The sequence below is a fragment of the Gorilla gorilla genome, chromosome X, assembly GCF_029281585.2.
Source record: "Gorilla gorilla gorilla isolate KB3781 chromosome X, NHGRI_mGorGor1-v2.1_pri, whole genome shotgun sequence".
Taxonomy (NCBI): domain Eukaryota; kingdom Metazoa; phylum Chordata; class Mammalia; order Primates; family Hominidae; genus Gorilla; species Gorilla gorilla.
In genome coordinates this window covers 147845527-147864770 of record NC_073247.2, presented here as the reverse complement: position 1 = coordinate 147864770, position 19244 = coordinate 147845527, and the positions used below count along the sequence as shown (strand labels likewise).

Genomic DNA, 19244 nt, shown 5'->3' with positions numbered 1-19244 from the left:
ATTGCCCAATAATTATTAGTTCAATTAAATATATCAATGAGAGTAATAACAGCATATGAAAAGCTTGCTTTGCACCTAAGTGTGTAAAGACAGTACACCTTTCATGCACAGAAAATTCCCTCTGAAGCCTTCAAATCTTTTGTAATCCTCAAGGGATAGGTTTATTAATACATAGTAATTTTATACAGAAACATATATACACACACTAGCTGGAGGGATGGGTGGATGGATGAATGATTAGATAGATAGACAGATAGATACATATAAAACCTTTATTCTCAGTCTTCATTTTTACTTTACAAATAAGTACGAAGCAAAATTCAAATTTTACTTTTCTGGTTCTTGAGGGATTTAACACCTCACTGTAACTACTTGAGAAGAACATACACTGCTTTTCTATCAGAATTGTTTTTCTCTTGGCTGTAATTTCTCTTCAATTCAAGTACATAATGAAACTATTTACTAAGTAGCTTACTTGCAGAGGATGAGGGAAAGATTCTAGGAAATCAATACCTAGAATTTCTCTGTAGTATTATTTTAAACATAGAGAAGACAATTGCATTTTGGACATAAATATAGTCTTTTTATAAAGGAAGATCCACAAACTTTCAAATCTGAGTTTTGAAAGTGGCTCTCACACAAAAGCATAACGGGATATCTGGGGGAAAGGGGCTGGGGGAAGAATGTTACTGGAAAAGGGGCAAGGATAAACTTGTGGAGGTGATAAAAACATTCCACATCCTGATTGGGGCAGTGGTTTCATGGGCATATACATCTGCCTAACTCATCAAATTGGAGGCTTTAATTGGATGCCGGTTTTTGTACCTAAATCATGCTCGGTGAAGTTGATATTTTAAAAGTGGCTCTAACAAAGGCCATCTGCTATAAGATGCAAGTATAAACTTTCACTTCCTCATATTAGTTTGGCTGCTTGGTTTCTTTCCTTAGTGTGATTAGCTGTGCTTAGTGCTTTGGAAAATTCCTTCCTTACAAGAGGCAGACCTTCTGTGGCCTAGAAGGGATTGGGTCTAGGGTTTGAAAACTTGTGTTGACCCTGGCATCTGAAGGTGTGGAGTCTTTGACAAGCAACTTAACATGCCTCTTTAGCCTCTAGAAGCTATGTGGCTGAGGACTTTATCTTTTCATTGTTGTAGGTGAAATGACGATCATTTACAGGGTAGTTGCTAGAACGTGTTGAAAAACAAATTTTGTTAAGTCAAATGTCTAAATCCACTGCTCTGGCTTAGTGATATAAATATTTTTGGACCGATAATTTGCAGGTCTGCCTGTGTGTGTGTGTGTGTGTGTGTGTGTGTGTATTCCTTAGTCTCTGAGAAACCTGGGGGCAAACCTGTTACTTCAGTCCACCTGGCCACCCGAAAGTGCAGGTGATTGATTATGTCTGTAGGCAGACTTGCACTCAGCTTCCCAAACCAGAATGATGCATAAAACTAGACCTGGCAGAGTGCACTGAAAAACCAATCCTTAATGTCTCATAAATCATACATTTCAAATCTGACAAGAATCAAACAGCTTTATCCACACTCTAAAACTAAAAGTGAGTGACAAGACTTATAAATTAATCAAGTATAGAAATTTAGTTTTGTGCCATCCTTGTCAAAACAATCTTGCCAATAAAGCTTTTGCATTCCCAGCTATCATTTCCTTAGTACTGAAAAGGAAATTTAAAACCTTGTGACTGTTACAAATTCTTGTTATTAGAAAGTCTACAGAACAGCTCACACCTGTAATCCCAGCACTTTGGGAGGCCGAGGAGGGCGGATCACGTGATGTCAGGAGTTCGAGATCAGCCTGACCAACACAGTGAAACCCCGTCACTACCAAAAATACAAAAATTAGCTTGGCATGGTGGTGGGTGCCTGTAGTCCCAGCTACTTGGGAGGCTGAGGCAGGAGAATCGCTTGAACCCGGAGGCAGAGGTTGTAGTGAGCCATGATTGTACCATTGCACTCCATCCTGGGCAACAAGAGCGAAACTCCGTCTCAAAAAAAAAAAAAAAGGCTATAGAACATTTAATGTCTTGCAACAGGAATAACATCCAGACAGTTTTTATGTGGGTAAAAAGAAACAGTAAAATGCTTACAAGAGATATTTATTATTTCGATTGTTATTTTCTTTTTCTAGGTTTCAATGCATTTCAAAAACAGTCCACAGGTATTTCCTATCTGTGCCTTTTTTATCTATAGTAGTTCAAAAATGAGGCACAAATAAATCTCAGTAGTTTAAATACAGAGGAATCCATTTTCAGAAGAGAAACAGTGTACTATAGGAAGCTGTGGAGAGCCGGTCACTTACTGACAACGTACATATCCATTAGCAGGCAATAATAAGGAACAGGAGGAAAAGCTACTATGTCTTGCAATAGGAATAACATCCAGAGAGATTTTATGTGGGCAAATAGAATATCAATTCTACAAGCAGTAAAATGCCGACAGGAGATACTTATTATTTTGATTGTTTTTTTTTCTAGGTTTCACTGCATTTCAAACAGTCCACAGGTATTTCCTATCTGTGAGTTTTTATCTATAGTAGTTCAAAAATGAGGCACAAGTAAATCTGTGGTTTAAATACAGAGGAAAATCCATTTTCAGAAGAGAAATACAGTGTACTACAGGAAGCTAGGAGAGTTGGTCACTTACTGACAATATACGTATCCATTAGCAGGCAATAATAAGGAACAGGAGCAAAAACTACTTAAAAATACACCCCTAGGCAAGAGTACAATTCTCTCACTTGTTCAAATAGTAAGCCCTCGGCAATAGGTATCCATACTCATTATTTCACATAGCTGTAGCATTTGCTGGGACCCTAGCTGTAAAGAAGGAATGATTTTGTGTTCACAAGTTTACATGTATACATAGCCTATGTAATCTCTGTACATATTGTTTAATCCTATTCTGTCAATGACATTTCTGTATAGAATGACAACTCTTCTCACTCCACATCTGCCATGGAGATCAGCTTCCCTGCCCGGCCTAAGCTGAAAAACAGCCCTGGCCCAGCCCAAGGGGGGGTAATTGTTAACACTGGCAAACGGGGACAAGGGCAAGATGCAGTGGCAGATGAATGTGATAGAAGGATATGGATCCACGGAGAGCCTGGAAAAAGGAAAGTGAGTGCAGTCAGGTGGACTGAAAAAAGAGTCACCCTGAGAGTGAAACAGATACAAAGAGAGAGTGACCCTCACAGCTACAGAAAGAAATGAAATGGGGCAGGAGAAAAGGGGGAAGAAAGCTAAATAACTGATTTTTTTAAGAATGCCAGATTAAGGCCGGGCGTGGTGGTTCACGCCTGTAATCCCAGCACTTTGGGAGGCCGAGGTGAGTGGATCACCTGAGGTCAGGAGTTTGAGACCAGCTTGGCCAACATGGTGAAACCCCGTCTCTACTAAAAATACAAACATTAGCAAGGTGTGGTGTCACGTGCCTGTAATCCCAGCTAGTAGGGAGGCTGAGGCAAGAGAATCGGTTGATGCTAGGAGGCGGAGGTTGCAGTGAGCTGAGAGAGCGCCACTACACTCCAGCCTGGGCGACACAGGGAGACTCCATCTCAAAAAAAAAAAAAAAAAGCCAGATTAAAACAACAATTTCATGTAAGTGTGTACAGTTTAATGATACCACACTGCACACATTTACTACAATTTAACTTTCGACCTTAGTTTGGAAGCAGATGCAATCTTTAAAATCTCTGTCCCACAATTTCAACAGATATCTCCCTTTATAAAGGAAAAAAATACTTTCGTGGAGCAAAAGCCCTAATTGCGATCTTCCAGGCTACCATGTCTAAAGACTCTTTCAATGTCATCTTTCATTTTTGTACCTATAGGCATACTTCATATGCCTTGGCACTTGCCTCATAGGCTAGAGAAAATTAAACTGAGAGCTAGACCCATCCAAGAGGTTCCCCATCACTAAATGTTCAATTACAATAAAGCAAATAACATGAAAAATTCCTGTACTGCCCACAGCTGTTCGGAACATATTCTGAAATTAGCAAGTATTATACTTGGCCTTTTAGTATCCTTTATAGTATACTCCCACCAGAATAGCTTGTTCTTTTGAGGGTCAGGCCATGAAAAAGTTTTTGACTGTGAAGAATCTTTAGGAAATAAAAAAATTACCTACCTATGAAGACAATCTAAAAATTCAAGCTGGAACTCTGACGTTAGCACATTAGGTGCTTGACCCCTTTGAGCCTCAGTTTCCTCATCTGTAAAATAATGGGGGGTGGGTACTGACAGCCTCTTTTAGCATTGAAACTTGATCATTCAAGCTGGAAGAGGAGAAATTTGAAGGAGCTATCCTTAAGCTTCTTTAGATAGCTGCCAGGAAGAGGCTATAGCATAGTTCTCCAACTACCTGTCAGCTTTCCCTTTTCATGGGTTATGACCATGACTTCCATCTAGAGATGTAGCAGTCGTTCAGAAAATCTAGTCATTTAAAAAAAAATAACACACTATATAAGTTGGAGGTTTTGCAATGGGCTTGAATCCACCATTTTTAGAAAGTACTCCATTTTTAAAGGACATACAAAATATTGTCATTAATTTTGGGGTGGTGGATTATGACTGATTTTGGTTTTCTTCTTGAAGCTTTTCTGTATTTTCTGCATTTTCCTACAATAAAATGTACCATTCTTATTGAAAAATTTGATTTTCAAAAGGATCATTCATTCTTGCAAGTTCTATCAGATCTCTCAAGTCTACTCTAGAATGAATCAATGGGTGATGGGACAAATCAGATGGCACCACCATGCATGTCTATACACGGTGGTTGATTACTCAAGTGGCTGATTGCTGTAGTAGAATCAGGACATTATTATTATAATCAGAATCTATGGCTCACAGTTCTATGTGGATATCAAAACAGGCATTTTATCTAAATAACATTTTTTCCAGCATCCTGGCCCTTGAGAATCGTGGTTAAAATTCCTTTCCAATTGAAGCAAATGAAATTAAACATGTGGTCCTTTTCCTGTCCTCCCCCACCCCCCGCAAAAAAATGCTTTTCAGACAAAATGATTGTGATTGGGCTGTTTTTTAAATGTTTCCTCTTTTTGTGCTCCGAAACAAAACACGTTAAAACTTAAAGTAAATATTTAGTTGTCAAAACAAAACAACCCCATATGAAAAACACAAGAATGAATTTGATGCCGCGTATTATAAAAACAATTTCCATAGCAAGCACAAATGTTTAAATTGTGTAAAAAGAAGACAAAAACCAAATGTTGTCACTCCTAAGTTCTACAGGACAGCCCTAAGAAAGGTGGAAGGTGAGCTACCGAAAGGTTAAGCACAGACTTCCATAACTTCCAGGTTCATGGTTATCAAAGCACAGCTTGGAAAATTCAGGTGAGATAGAAAATGAAGTTTGACAAAATGACAATCACTGTTTCAATTTGAGTAGATCTCTAGAACAAATTCCAGGTAGAATTTGATTCTTATCAGCTGAGGAAGGTATAGCAATTCATCTCTCCATTCTCTACCTGAATATAATCCAACATCTACTACGTGTTACCTCTCAAATTACTTTTTTTTTTTTTTTTTTTGAGATGGAGTCTAGCTCTGTCGCCCAGGCTGGAATGGCGCTATCTCGGCTCACTGCAACCTCCGACTCCTGGATTCAAGCAATTCTTCCTGCCTCAGCCTCCCGAGTAGCTGGGATTACAGGCACCCACTACCACGCCTGGCTAATTTTTGTGTTTTAGCCATGATGGGGTTTCACCATGTTGGCCAGGCTGGTCTTGAACTCCTGACCTCAGGTGATCTGCCCGGCTTGGCCTCCCAAAGTGCTGGGATTACAGGCGTAAGCCACTGCGCTCTGCCTGAAGTTACTTTTTACCCAGGGCCAGTTACCTTCCTTTCTCCAAGAGGCTCAACTTACTTCCAACCTTTAGAGTAAGCAGCAAAGAGTGGCTTGGTTGTGGGACATCATCTCAAATCCCAACCCTGCTGCTTATTAGTTGTGCAATCTTAGACAAGTTACTTAACAAATATCTCCCACTCTCATCTGTAAAATGTGCATCATAACTGCAGAGTTGCTGTGAGAATCAAATTAGACAATGAGTATATATTTAATTTGCGTGCTTCCTGAAATTTTAGTAGGTGTTCAATTAATGTTGGTTCCCTTTTCCCCTACTCCTTGTCACTTACTCCAAGTATGATCACATTTAGCATTCATGGTTTTAATTACTCTCAGGCAAGCCCAATGGTATATAGGACATATAGTAATTTTCATTTTGTTACGTAAGATTTTGAATGATGCATGCCGCAAGGGAGATAATGCATAGTTGTGCTTAAAACCATGAACTTAAAAGGAGTAATAATCTTAATCTTGATTTCTACTTCTAACCTTGACTAGCTGTGAGGCTCCAGGCAAGATCTTTTACCTCTCTGAGTGTGGTTCCTCATTTACAAAATGAAGAGAATATATAATGTATACAAGTCCTCTGGCACAGAGTAAGTGCCATAAATGGTAGCTGTTATTTTCTTTAATTCTTCAGGTTGGTATGCAGGAACTAGTCACTTTTATTTATTTATTTTATGTTTTTGAGACAGGGTCTCACTCTGTCGCCCAGGCTGGAGTGCAGTGGTGCAATCTCAGCTCACAGCAACCTCCGCCTCCTGGGTCCAAGCGATTCTCGTGCCTCAGCCTCCCAAGTAGCTGGGACTACAGGCGCACAACACCACACCCGGCTAATTCTTTGTATTTTTAGTAGAGACAGGATTTTGCCATGTTGGCCAGACTGGTCTCGAACTCCTGGGCTCAAGTGATCCGCTTGCCTCAGCCTCCCAAAGTACTGGGATTACAGGCGTGAACCACAGCACCTGGCTGAAACTAGTCATTTTTGAGACGAATAAAGTGAGCTCCGCCAACTACTCAGTCACCTCAAGACGCTGTTATTGTTCTCTACTCTCCTGGAATTATGTTCTGCTACATTATGTAGAGGAAATTACATCAACCTCAGCATTATCGACATTTCAGGCTGGATAATTTTGTTTGCCGCCAGGCACTGCCCTATGCGCTGTTGGATATTTAAGCAGCATCCCTGTCTCTACCAACTGGATGCCAGTGGAGTGCATCTAGCAAAAATTGTCGAGTGACCCCGGGGGGCAAAAGCGCCCTGGCTGAAAACCACCAGTGTGGCACTATCCACAAAGAGGGGATTTCTCCAGGCACTCAGGAAGCAACCCTGTAGAAGGTCAAAGGTTTATTCGAGCTACTATTTAGGACTATCCACTCTTCTGGGCTCCATCATCCATTACTATCCATAATTCAAAGTTGACCCCAGAAAAATATTTTGGGGAGGCCCAATTTGCCATCAGAGATGCATTAAGTCGCAGGAAGGGATGCTGGCCATCCACTTCTCCCTACTCTATACAGTAATACAAAGCTGAATGTAAACATCAAGAAATCTTTTTTGTCTGTCCAAAAAACTCCAGACAATTCTTGATTACTCACAACAGATTCACTGTCTATTTTTCATTTTCATAACTTCACCAGAAAGGTGGAAGCCATTTCCTATCAACCAAATAACTCCACACCTAGCATGGAGCCTCCAACAGAGGAGGTAACTCGGCAAATGTTTGTTGAATAAACGAACAGTCATATATTCTGCTTAATTAAGTACACCACTGACCAAAAAAGAACCTTTCTCTGCTCTTGTCCCACAGGAGCTAAAAGATTTTTTAAGAAAAAACAATTACAGTCTACTCCCTTTTACCCCAAATCCAAACAACTAGATAGTTCAATTAACAAAAAAAAGTTCAGTAGGCAAAAGCTGGGGAAAGCAGCCAAAAAGATAAGGCCTCAAGTTCGAGCAAGCAGGAACATTTGGTTCAACTCCCATAAGGTTATAAAAGCCAATGTTGCTGGCACCAGACGGGGGAAAAAGGAGAGGCATGGGGAAGAAGGGAACTAGGAGGTGGAGAGTGGGAAAACAGGGTTCAGTCACAGGAGATTACCTTCCATGCCTTCAACAAACTTTTTTAATGCTCAAACTTTAGAGGTGAGGGTTAATTTCTTACATGAAAACGTGATTTACAAATTTTCAAATGCGTATCAGCAAAATCTTTAAGAACATCTAGCAAGAGAATTTGATCCGACTTCTGTTAATTCCTGAAATGTCTTTCATGTCCTAGAGGGCAACAGATTCTCAAAAAGCCAGGTAAAAGATAAGCCATTTACACCTTTTGTCCAGAGAGAAGCTTAAAGCCCACTTCCTATCAACATGCTTCTCTCTGTAAAAGATTTTTTACCACTTTCTGCATTCTACTCCTCAGAGAAAAACACATTAGGCTTAAATTTTATTATAAAAATATGCTATTTTTTCAATTGCTATTTGGGGGCACAGAATGAATACCATATTAACATTATAATACAATAGTGTAAATAAATGCATTTTTGTCTGTCTTTGTGACTAAAAATCTATTTCCCCTTAAACATTTCCAGTTTAACACTTCCAGGAAAAAAAAATAATTATTTTGTTTTAGCGGTCGATTCATTTAATATATATTAAATTACCTCCAATGCACTGGTATTATACAGGAGGAATTTTATCAATTTAAATCTTACACAATTTTTCTTAGTTTCACTCAAAAATCTAGACTTGGCTGAAAAAAAATTTTTCCTTTTCTGAAAATTAAATATGGGAATGGTAGCCTAGAATTTCAAAAACCATATATGGTTACAGAATCTATATGATAGTCTTAGACTATGTACTTATCGTGAGGTGGTTTGCACAAATCATGGCCTATCTGACCAATTTCCTGTTGCATAAAGATTATATTTGCCCTTAAAAATGTTAAATAAGCATTTTCAAAGACTGAAGGTAAAGACTTGATTGGAACCTTATGTAACCAAAAATGGGAAAACACTATAGTCTCACCACATAAAAGGCAAATGCCTGCTTAATACGTATTCTTCTTAAGCAAACATGAACATGAGTTTGTAAAGGCAAAGCTACCATCCCAGAAGCTCTTGCTTCTTCAGTGTAAGGATCGGGAGGGCCCGGTTCTTGGAGATGAGCTGGGGCAGGAAAGGCTTTACAAAATTCCAGGGGGGCCCATAATTTAAACTTGTGCTATTCTGCAAATGTTCACATTTCCAAGGAACACCGTAACATTTACATTAAAACTGTCTTAAGATGACGGAAAAAATTATTCCTGCTGTTCTATAAGCTTGCCATAGACTTGACAACCCAGAGAAGAATTACAAGCAATTACAAGATGATGGCTCCAATTAGGAAAACTGGATCTATTCCAAACCCAAATCAAAGGGGGCTCGGATAATCCCGAAGGGATAATTTAAATGAATACAAGGGGACTTCCAGCAAATACATACGCTTATTCTACTACTTCTACTCTTCTGAAAACCAAGCGAAATGCTACAAGGATGTATCTCCTGCCCTTCAGGAAATTCAAAATCCAAACCTGGCATCCCATTAATAAGCCTTGTCCTTTTCTTTTCCTAAGGGATCTCCCTAGTATGGGGTTTTTATTGTAAAGGGCAATCAAAACAAACCTGAGAAACTCGCACATTCCCAAATGCAGAAAATAATACAGCGCTCAACACGAACGACACAACAGTCGCTTAGCCTTGATGATTTTTTAACCTTTACCTAGTCCTGGACGCTAAGAGCAGAGAGGAAAGGAAGAGAAACTTCGAAAGCAGAAACCTCTCTCCCAGAGCCTAGAACAGACGGCACCTTGTAAGGATTTCACGTTTTTCGAGGCGGGAGAGGTCACGCCCCGCAGTTTTGAAAACCCACCTTCTAAGGCTCAACCCCCGTGATAGAACCTTCCTCGTGCTTCTCTAGATTCCACGCTGGAGCTGAAATACCCCCTCCCCACCCCCATTCGCCAAACCCGCGCCATCCCCCTTGGACAGAAGAACCACAGCGGGCCCTCCCCCTCCCTCCTTATTCTGCACCCCACCCCCATCCTCCAACCACCCCACAAGCATCCCAGTCAAGAAAACCGAGGCGGGCCCCCTCACGTCTACTCCTCGTCGCCACCCCCGCCATCCTCGTTGAGCGAAGCAAGGCAGGTCTCCCACCTCCCCCCTCCACGATCCCCGCCATCCTTGATGGGAAAACCAAGGGAGTCGACCCACCGCTTCATCCTCACCCGCTCCCCACAGCCCCTGCTAGCTATCCTGGCTGAAAGAACCAAGAGGTGTCCCCACCTCGCCCCACCCCCCACTGCCCGCCATCCTTGGTGACAAAACCAGGGCCCCCCCTTCACTCCCTCCTCACTCCCCACCATCCCCCGCACAGGAAAACATGGAGAGCCCCCATTTCACTCCCGATCCCCCCCACCTCCACCCCACTGCCTCTTAGTCCCCATCGAGCCAAAAACCCAGGGAAGGCCGAGGCACGCACCAGGGGGGACCTCGCAGTCCCTGGTCCCGCACCCCGCAGCCCGGGACGGCCCCTGGCCCCCGGCCTCAGCGAGGCCGCCGAAGCCGCAGTACCCAGCCCTGGAAGGCCAGGCAGCCGGGACCGCAGGGACCAGCCCCGAGCGGCGGCGGCGGCGGGGCAGAAGAGCAGCCGCTCCCCCGGGACCCAGGACGCCGGCGGGCGGGAGGCACACACGCGCGCACAAGCGGAAAGAAAGCGGGCTTACTGCGTGGGGATGCTCGCCCGCGCAGCTGTCTCCGCGGCGGCGGCCGCTGCCTGCACCGAGGCCGAAGCGCGGCGGTGGCGGCGGCGGCTGCGGACTGAGCCCCCTCCGCCGGGCGGTGGATGTAGGGCGCGGGAGGGGCGCGAGGGGAGGGGTGCGCGCCGGGGAGGCGGGGAGGGAAAGAGGGGAGGGAGCAGGAGCGCGGGGGCGGGCGCGGCTAGCCAGGGGCGGGGCGGGGCGCGCGCGGGGCCGGGCTCTGCCCACTGCACGGAAGCTGTGTGCGGGGCGCGCGCGCGCGCGGGAGACGACCGGACGGGCGTGGGGAGAGGGGCGGCTTGCCACGCACCCCGCGCGCCCACGTGGCCCCGCCACTGGAGAGGGCCGGGCGCGCGGAGAGGGTGGCTGCGGGGACGCGGTGGCAGGCTCTTTCCCGAGGACCGGCTCGGATCCGAAGACCGGGAGGAGGGCGGGCCGGGGGCGCCTCGGGCCCCCTCCCTCGCGCAGCGGGCCTTAGAGGCCTGCGGGAGTCACGAATCACTGCAGGCGGCCGGGGCTGGGGAGGTGGGAGCAACAAAGACAGCCAAGTGAGGGTGGCGTCTCGCCTCACCGGGGTCCTCGCTAACCTGCGCACTCCCTGAAAAGCGGCCCCGGTTCGGGGCGCACGCCGTTTCGGCCTCCGACTTCGGAACCCGGTGGCTTGGAGCGGCGCCGAAAGGCCCACCGACGACACCTCCCCTTAGTAGCAAGCCGGAGGGAGCTAAATAAGCCCCATCCATAATCCCAGTGCCACCATCCAGAGCGTTTTAACGTCACTCAGAAAGCACCGATGGCAAAGCGGCGCGTGGTGTCTCATTCACTCAGCATTCAGTTTACTGAGCCCTCGCCATGTGCCAAGCTCAGTGCCGGGCTCTGGTGATAACAGCGTTGTCTGCAGACAGTACCCACCCTGTCCTGGGAGCTTGTAATCTAGTGGGGGAGACAGACAATAAAGAAGTGAGAAAATAATCAAATTTGGATAAAGCCTGTGCAGGAAACGTACAAATAGTGTGATTAGGAAAGGAGGAGGTGACATTTAAGCTGAACCCTGAAAGATATGAAAGAGCCAGGAAAAAGCTTTCCAGAAAATAAGCCAGAAGGAGGGACCAAATCTTGATGCTTTGGAACTAAAAGGTGGTGATCATGATTGGCGCCAGGAAAGCTGGGGAGAGTACCAGAAAGTAAGGCTGGACAGGTTGGCAGGGACCAGATCGTGGATTGCATACTAGTCCATGGGCAGGTGCAGTCCATGGGCAGGCCACTTCATTCCAAAATCAATGGGAGGGCATTGAATGAGTGGCTTAACCCCAAGGCGTGACATGGTCTGACTTATATTTCTTTTAACTAAACTTTTGTCTTTTGGGATGATTGTAGATTCACATGCATTTGTAAGAAATAATACAGAGAGATCTGGGGTCCCCCTTGCCCAATTTCCCCCAATGCAAAACTACACTATAAGATAACTAGAATATTGACATTAATACAATCTACCAATCTTATTTTGATTTCTTCAGTTTTACTTCTACCGTGTGTGTGTTTGTGTGTGTACACGCGTGCACGTCTGGTATGTGTGTGTTTAGTTCTGTACAATTTTATCACGTGTGGCCTCTTTCCACTACCATGGTCAATTATAAAACAGTTTCATCATTGCAAGGATCTTACCTGTTGTATTGTAATTATAAAACAGCAATAACTATCTCCTCAGTTCCCCAAGTCTTTCACCACTGGCAACCACTGATCCGTCCTCCATTTCTGTAAGTTTGATATTTTGAGAATGTTTTGTAAATGAATCATACAATATTCATTTTGAGATTGGCTTTTCTCACTCGGTTTTGAGTCCCTTGAGATTCATCCAAGTTGTTGGGTGTTTCCATAGCTTGCTCTTTTTTATTGCTGAGTAGTATTCCAGATCTGGTTTACACTTTTAAAAGACCACCTTGACTACTATATGGAGAATGGTTCAGAAGAGATTAAAAATTTAAATAGGGAGATTAGTTAGGAGGCGTTCTCAATAGTTCCTATCAAAGCTGATGGTGGTTTAGATTAGGGTGGTGCTAGTGGAGGAAAGTGGAAGGATTTGATGGAACAGGGTTGCAGAGGGAATTGGAGTTGAAGTAGAGACAGCATAGGGTAGACAACTGTTTTGAGACTTTCCAATGTAAATGGGAAGAAAAATGGAGCAGAACTGGAGGAGCGAGTAGGGACAAGCAAAGATTCTCTTCTCTCTTTGTGATTTGAGAGATGAGAGCCTGTTGGTCAACAGTTTAGGGATAATCAGTAGAGAGGGGTTGGTGAGGCATGACAGGAGGGTTTACTAAAGGAGTCAAGTCCCCTGCCTAGGTGAGATGGAATAAGGGCTGGATTCATGGGGAGAATCGGCCCTCCATCTGCCGAAAGTCATTCTTCACTGTACAGAAGATCATGGAGGTAGATGATGATGACAGGGGCGGGTGTAGGGATGGTGTGGTATACACAGATCTAGCAAATAGATCCTCATGATTCCTATTTGCCCCATGTCGCACAAACTGGCTAGTGGTCTCCCTTACCAGAGAACCAGCAGCATAAGCCCTTACAAAGTACCCTTCTCTGCTCCTAGCACCAGGGGCCTGGGCTTTCTCTTTTCCCCTTCTAAGCCCTCAGAAGCACTGAAGTTTGGTCCTTCTAGATGGCAAGAGAAGTCCCGCTACACTGCCTAGGAGAAGAGGAAGCCAATCTGCCCCCACTCCATCATGGAAAGGCATTGAACAATTAGCTTGGCCACAGACAACTCCCCACCCCATACCAGCCCAAAGAAACAGCCCAGCTCAAAAGAAACAGCCAAGAGGCACCCATGATGGAAGGCTCTGGACAGAGCACCCTCTTTCAGGGAAACTTCTGGCTATTCTTTGGCATTCAATCAGTGTTAGTTGTGATTCATTCTTCTCAAGACTCCTTCCTTTCTCCCTCTTCCTTTATTCATTCTTCCTTCTTGCCTTTCCAAGGAACAGAGCACGAGGAAAACGGCATCAATTTCAATAGAATTTAAGCAAGAATTTCCAAGAATTTCCTTGGAAGGAAATATGGAGCATTTATCAGCACACAAAGTAATCAAGTCCTTTACATTCTCTTCAAAAAGTACCATTAGAACTAATAATTCTAAGTTATTGAAAATGTATTATGTAATGGACAGTTTGCATACATCATTTTATTTACTCTTATATGAGATACTTTACAGATGAGGAAACCGAGGCTTAAGCAACCTTGGAACCAGGATTTAAAACCAAGCAGCATACTTCCAGAGCCCACAATCCAAACCTGTATACTCCACTTCCAAAACAATGAAAGGAGACTGTTCATCACTTTTATTACAGTCATCCAAAGTGGCTGCTTCTTTCAGGTAAGTTATTTTTCCCCCAAAGTGGTGCTAAGACCTTCATCTGACTTTGTCAATGGAATCCACAGGGAAACAGTGGCTCCATTTCATGATCATCACGTGTCCTGTCAATGGTGGAGCCCAAAACAGCTCTCAGAGAACACATCTACTTCTCCAGCCAGCCTTACCTCCTGCCTCTCCCCAGCCTGTAGGCTCTTAGTCCGGGATCTAGAAGTATCTCCAGAAACATCCTGTGCATTCCCCTCTTGAAACCTTAGTTACTGCGGTAACTAAGTAACCTTCTGCCTAGAGCAGTTTCAACAACTTCCTGTAGGTCCAAGGCTGAACTCTCCCCTGCCTGCCCCCACCCTGATCTATTTCTTCCAGCCCCCTCCCCGCCCCCCCCCGTATTTCCTGTTTCCATTAATGGCACACCACCCACCCACGTGGGCAAAGTAAAAGCTATTACTTTTGACTCCATCTTTTTCACATCCCGTAGGTCATCAAGTCCTAGAAATTCTACTTCTGAAATAGTGAAACCTCACCGTCTCTTTGAAGCCGTTCCTGACCAACTCAGGCAGAATCCAGTTCTCCCGTGGCATTTGGTCATTTGGTTCATGCCGATAGGTAATCGTGACATACCTGGTCATTTCATGTGTCTGTTTTCCCCAGCAGATCATAAGCTCCTTGAGGGCAAGCAATGTATTTTCCTTGTTTATACTTCCAGTTCCTTGGAACATGGTAAGCATTAAATTATAATAGTGTTGTTGTTTTGTTGTTGTTGTTGTTGTTGTTATGGAGTTTCACTCTTTTGCCCAGGCTGGAGTGAAGTGGCCTGATCTCTGCTCACTGCAAGCTCCACCCACCAGGTTTAAGCGATTCTCCTGCCTCAGCCTTCCGAGTAGCTGGGATTACAGGAGCCCACCACCACGCCTGGCTAATTTTTTGTATTTTTAGTAGAGATGGGGTTTCGCCATGTTGAAAACTCATTATGGTGAAATATAAACATATACATAATAGAGAAAATAATGTAATGAACTTTCATGCACCCAACACCCAACTTCAGAAATTATCAACACATGATTTATTTTGTTTTAATTGTAGTTCTCCTACCAATTCCCTCCAACACACATACACCGGATTATTTTAAATCAAATGCAAAACATCATATCATTCCATCCAGAAATACTTAACTGCATATGGCTAAAAGATAAAGATGCTTTTCTCCTTTTTAGAACATAAGAACAATATCATCATCACACCTAGGAACAGTTAGCGAAAATTTCTTAATACCAAAAAATACCCAGTCAGGATTCTGAATTCTCCAGATGTCTCCCAAATGTTGTTTTTACAGTTCATTTATTTCAAGCAGGGTATTTTTTGTGACATGTAAAATTCATATGAAATTCACATTTCAGTGTCGAGAAATAAAGTGTTATTGGAACACAAGTACATTCATTTGTTTACATATTATCTGTGGTTACTTCCTCAGTACAACAGTAGAACAGAGTAGTAGAGTAGTTGTGACAGAGATCATATGGCCCACGAAGCTGAAGATATTTACTGGTTCTTCACAGGAAAAGTTTGTTGACCCCTGATACAAACAATTTCTATTTTGGCGACCTGGTAATCTGTTTAATGATAAGCATCTTTCCATGTCAAGAAATAATCTTTTTTTACTATTATTTTTAATTGACACATAATCATTGTGCATCTTTATGGGGTACAGTGTGATATTTCAATACATGTATACAATGTGTAATGATCAAATCAGGATAATTAGCATACCCATCACTTCAAATGCTGATCTTTTTTTGTTTTGTTTTGTTTTGTTTTGTTTTTTTGAGACGGAGTGCCCAGGCTGGAGTGCAGTGGTGCAATCTCAGCTCACTGCAACCTCTGCCCCCGGGTTCAAGTGATTCTCTTGCCTCAGCCTCCCGAGTAACTGGGATTACAGGCACACACCACCATGCCTGGCTAATTATTTTGTATTTTCAGTAGACTTGGGGTTTCTCCATGTTGGCCAGGTTGATCTCGAACTCCTGACCTCAGGTGATCCGCCCGCCTTGGCCTCCCAAAGTGCTGGGATTACAGGCGTGAGCTACTGTGCCCGGCTTGATCATTTCTTTGTGTTGGGAACATTCAATTTGGCTCTTCTAGATTTTTGAAAATATACAATAATTGTTAACCGTAGTCACCCTACAGTGCCATACAACACCAGAACTTATTCCTCCCATCTAGCTGTAACATTGTTTGCATTAACCATCTTATCACTACTACCTTTCCCCTTACCCTTCCCAGGCTCTAGTAACCACTATTCTACTCTGTACTTACATGAGATTAACGTTTTTAACTTCCACATGAGTCAGAATATGCAGTATTTGTCTTTCTGTTCTTGGCTTATTTCACTTAACATAATGTCCTCCAAGCTCATAATGTTGCTGTGAATGACAGGGTTTCATTCTTTTGTTTTATGGCTGAATAGTACTCCAGTGTGTGTGTGTGCGTGTGTGTGTGTGTATCACATTTTCCTTATCCATTCATCTGTTGATGGACACAGGTTGACTCCATATTGTGGCTGTTGTGAATAGTGCTGCAATAAAACTTGGGAGTGCACATTTCTCTTTGACATATTGATTTTGTTTCCTTTGGATATATACCCAGTAGTGGGATTTCTGGATTATAGGCTAGTTCTATTTTTAGCTTTTTGAGGAACTTCTATACCGTTTTCCATAATAGTTGTACTAATTTACATTCCCACCAACCATCTACAATAGTTCAGTTTTCCCTACATCCTTCCCAGAATTTGTTATTTTTGTCCTTTTGATAATAGCCATTCTAACTGGGGTGAGGAGACATCTCATTGTGCCAGCCACAAATTTTAAAGGCCCATTTATTACATTTGGTTGCTATGTCTCTGATTAATGGTTCTTGGGTGAAGGGAGGGATGGGTGAATGAATTCTCTCTACCTTCTTTCACCCATTTCTACCACAGTCCAAATTTTACCTGTTTTACAAAGATCTGTCTATCTGATGTTGGAACCTGCTCAAACCCTTCTGTCTCTCTCTCTCTCTCTTTTTCTTTTCTTTTCTTTTCTTTTTTTTTTTTTTTTTTTTTTTTTGAGACGGGGTCTCACTCTGTCACCCAGTTGGAGTTCAGTGGCGCGATCTCGGCTCACTGCAACTTCAGCCTCCCAGGCTCAAGTGATCCTCCCACCTCAGCCTCCTGAATAGCTGGGACCAGAGGCATGCACCACCATGCCTCTCTTCTCTCTCTTTTTCTGTAGCACGTATCATAAATGTCTCTTGCCCTTATTACATTTAATCTTATATTAAAGATTTTATGAAGGCAGCTTATCTCTCATGTAAAGTTTTCAGCTTCTTGAGGGTAAGTAAAATGCTTACTCACTATTGCGTATTAAAACCGCAATTACTTTTGCACCAACCTAATACCTAGTGGCACCAAGCACAGGGCCTTGCTCATATTAGACAACCAAATAAATTATTTCTAAGCAGAATGGAGTTAATAATTAAGACCAACATTCATAGCATCCTTTATCTCCCTCAGGTATAGTCTAAGTACCATGAGTCTTGGAGTCTTGGAATCTTGCAAACATGGGTTCAAGTCTAAGCTTGGCCTTGGTTGGTGGTGTGGCCCAGGGTAAGTTATAAACTCAGGTGTGTTCAAACATTTTTGTTCACATGCTTCCTAAAATAATTTTGAAAACCTGTGTGCCCCCACACCATTCAGTTTAGAAATAATGTATGTGGTTGTCTAATACAAGAAAGGCCCTGTGCTTGGTGCACTAGGTACACAATAGTGAGTGAGACATTTTACTTACCTTACCATTCACGTTACAAGCTGGTATCTAAACTTTTTCATCCAATGTTTAAATAGTTACAAAACGAAGTTATTTGGGGCATATAGTATATACTGACATTCTAAAATGATTACATCACTTTTTTATTCTATCCAATTAAATTTAAATAGAGTAGTTGTTTCATACCCACCATTAGCCATTTAAATATTATACATGATTAACTTCATTAACAGTTGGAAATTTTACATTGCTCCTTTTTTCTTCTTCAAGTCATATCTCCTTCACTTCTTTCACAGAATTTTGTACTAATGTAATATATTTTACATGTGTAAGTCTGTTTTTCATCACTCTATATACATCTCTGCAATGCAAATATGTACATAAATTACATTTTTAAAATTCTTTTACCGTAAAGTTCTACGTGTTAAAAGTTTTCTAGGCTGGGCGCGGTGGCTCACGCCTGTAATCCCAGCACTTTGGGAGGCCGAGGTGGGCGGATCACCTGAGGTCAGGAGTTCGAGACCAGCCTGACCAACATGGAGAAACACCATCTCTACTAAAAATACAAAATTAGCCGGGCGTGGTGGCACATGCCTATAATCCCAGCTACTAGGGAGGCTGAGGCAGGAGAATCACTTGAACCTGGGAGGCGGAGGTTGCGGTGAGCCGAGATCATGCCACTGCACTCCAGCCTGGGCAACAAGAGTGAAACTCCATCTCACAAAAAAAAAAAAAAAAAGTTTTCTAGGGGGTGGAATATAAAAAAGTTTTCTGGATAGAGTTATCTTTAGTACACAATTAATCAAAATAACTTAAATATTTAACAAGATTTGGAAAATAATATAAATGCACAATGTAAACTTTTTTGGAAATGTAGTTCTTAGACATGGATGAAGTCTTTTTCAATTAGTTCATGCCATTTGTGGATAAATATTGTTTATGGTTAGAATGAGACAGGGCTCTGTATCAATGTTATTTTGACTTTTTACATGTTTTAAAAATATTAAGGCTAAGAAGCTTTGTTTACATAAATAAGTAGAAGGACGTTTCTCACAGTGTTGCCATACAAACCTTTGTATTTCTTCTGAGTTATGTAACTGAAATCCCATCCCATCCTGAATCTATTGTCAAAAATTAATTTTAATGATTTATTGGTTGGCAATTCCATTAGATCCTTCAGAAATTTTTTTGAAGACAAAGAATTGGAAACCACCTGTGTTGCAAAAGGTCTTGTTATGCAGCGTTCAGGATCACTCATTTTTCCACAACAACACCCTTATTTTGGCTTCTCCCTTTGTTTGGCACGGGGAGGTTTATATCCCCTGCGGCAATACATCAAAGTCAGATTAGTGATGGAGAAAGGGGTTGTCTTTCTTTTGTAAAATGGGAGAAG

The 19244-nt window shown here is 42.7% G+C and overlaps 1 protein-coding gene across 3 annotated transcripts in view; it reads right to left on the bottom strand.

Moving 5' to 3' along the window:
* FHL1 (four and a half LIM domains 1) overlaps positions 1-10931 on the bottom strand; it is a 64040-nt gene extending 53109 nt beyond the window's left edge. Inside the window, exon 1 of one of the 3 annotated variants that reach the window (XM_004064927.5) lies at positions 10646-10931. The gene's annotated coding sequence lies outside the window, so the exon portion shown is untranslated. The remainder of the gene's footprint in view (positions 1-10645) is intronic. The other 2 variants (XM_063703130.1, XM_063703131.1) reach the window with 2 other exon arrangements.
* Positions 10932-19244: the final 8313 nt, after the last annotated feature.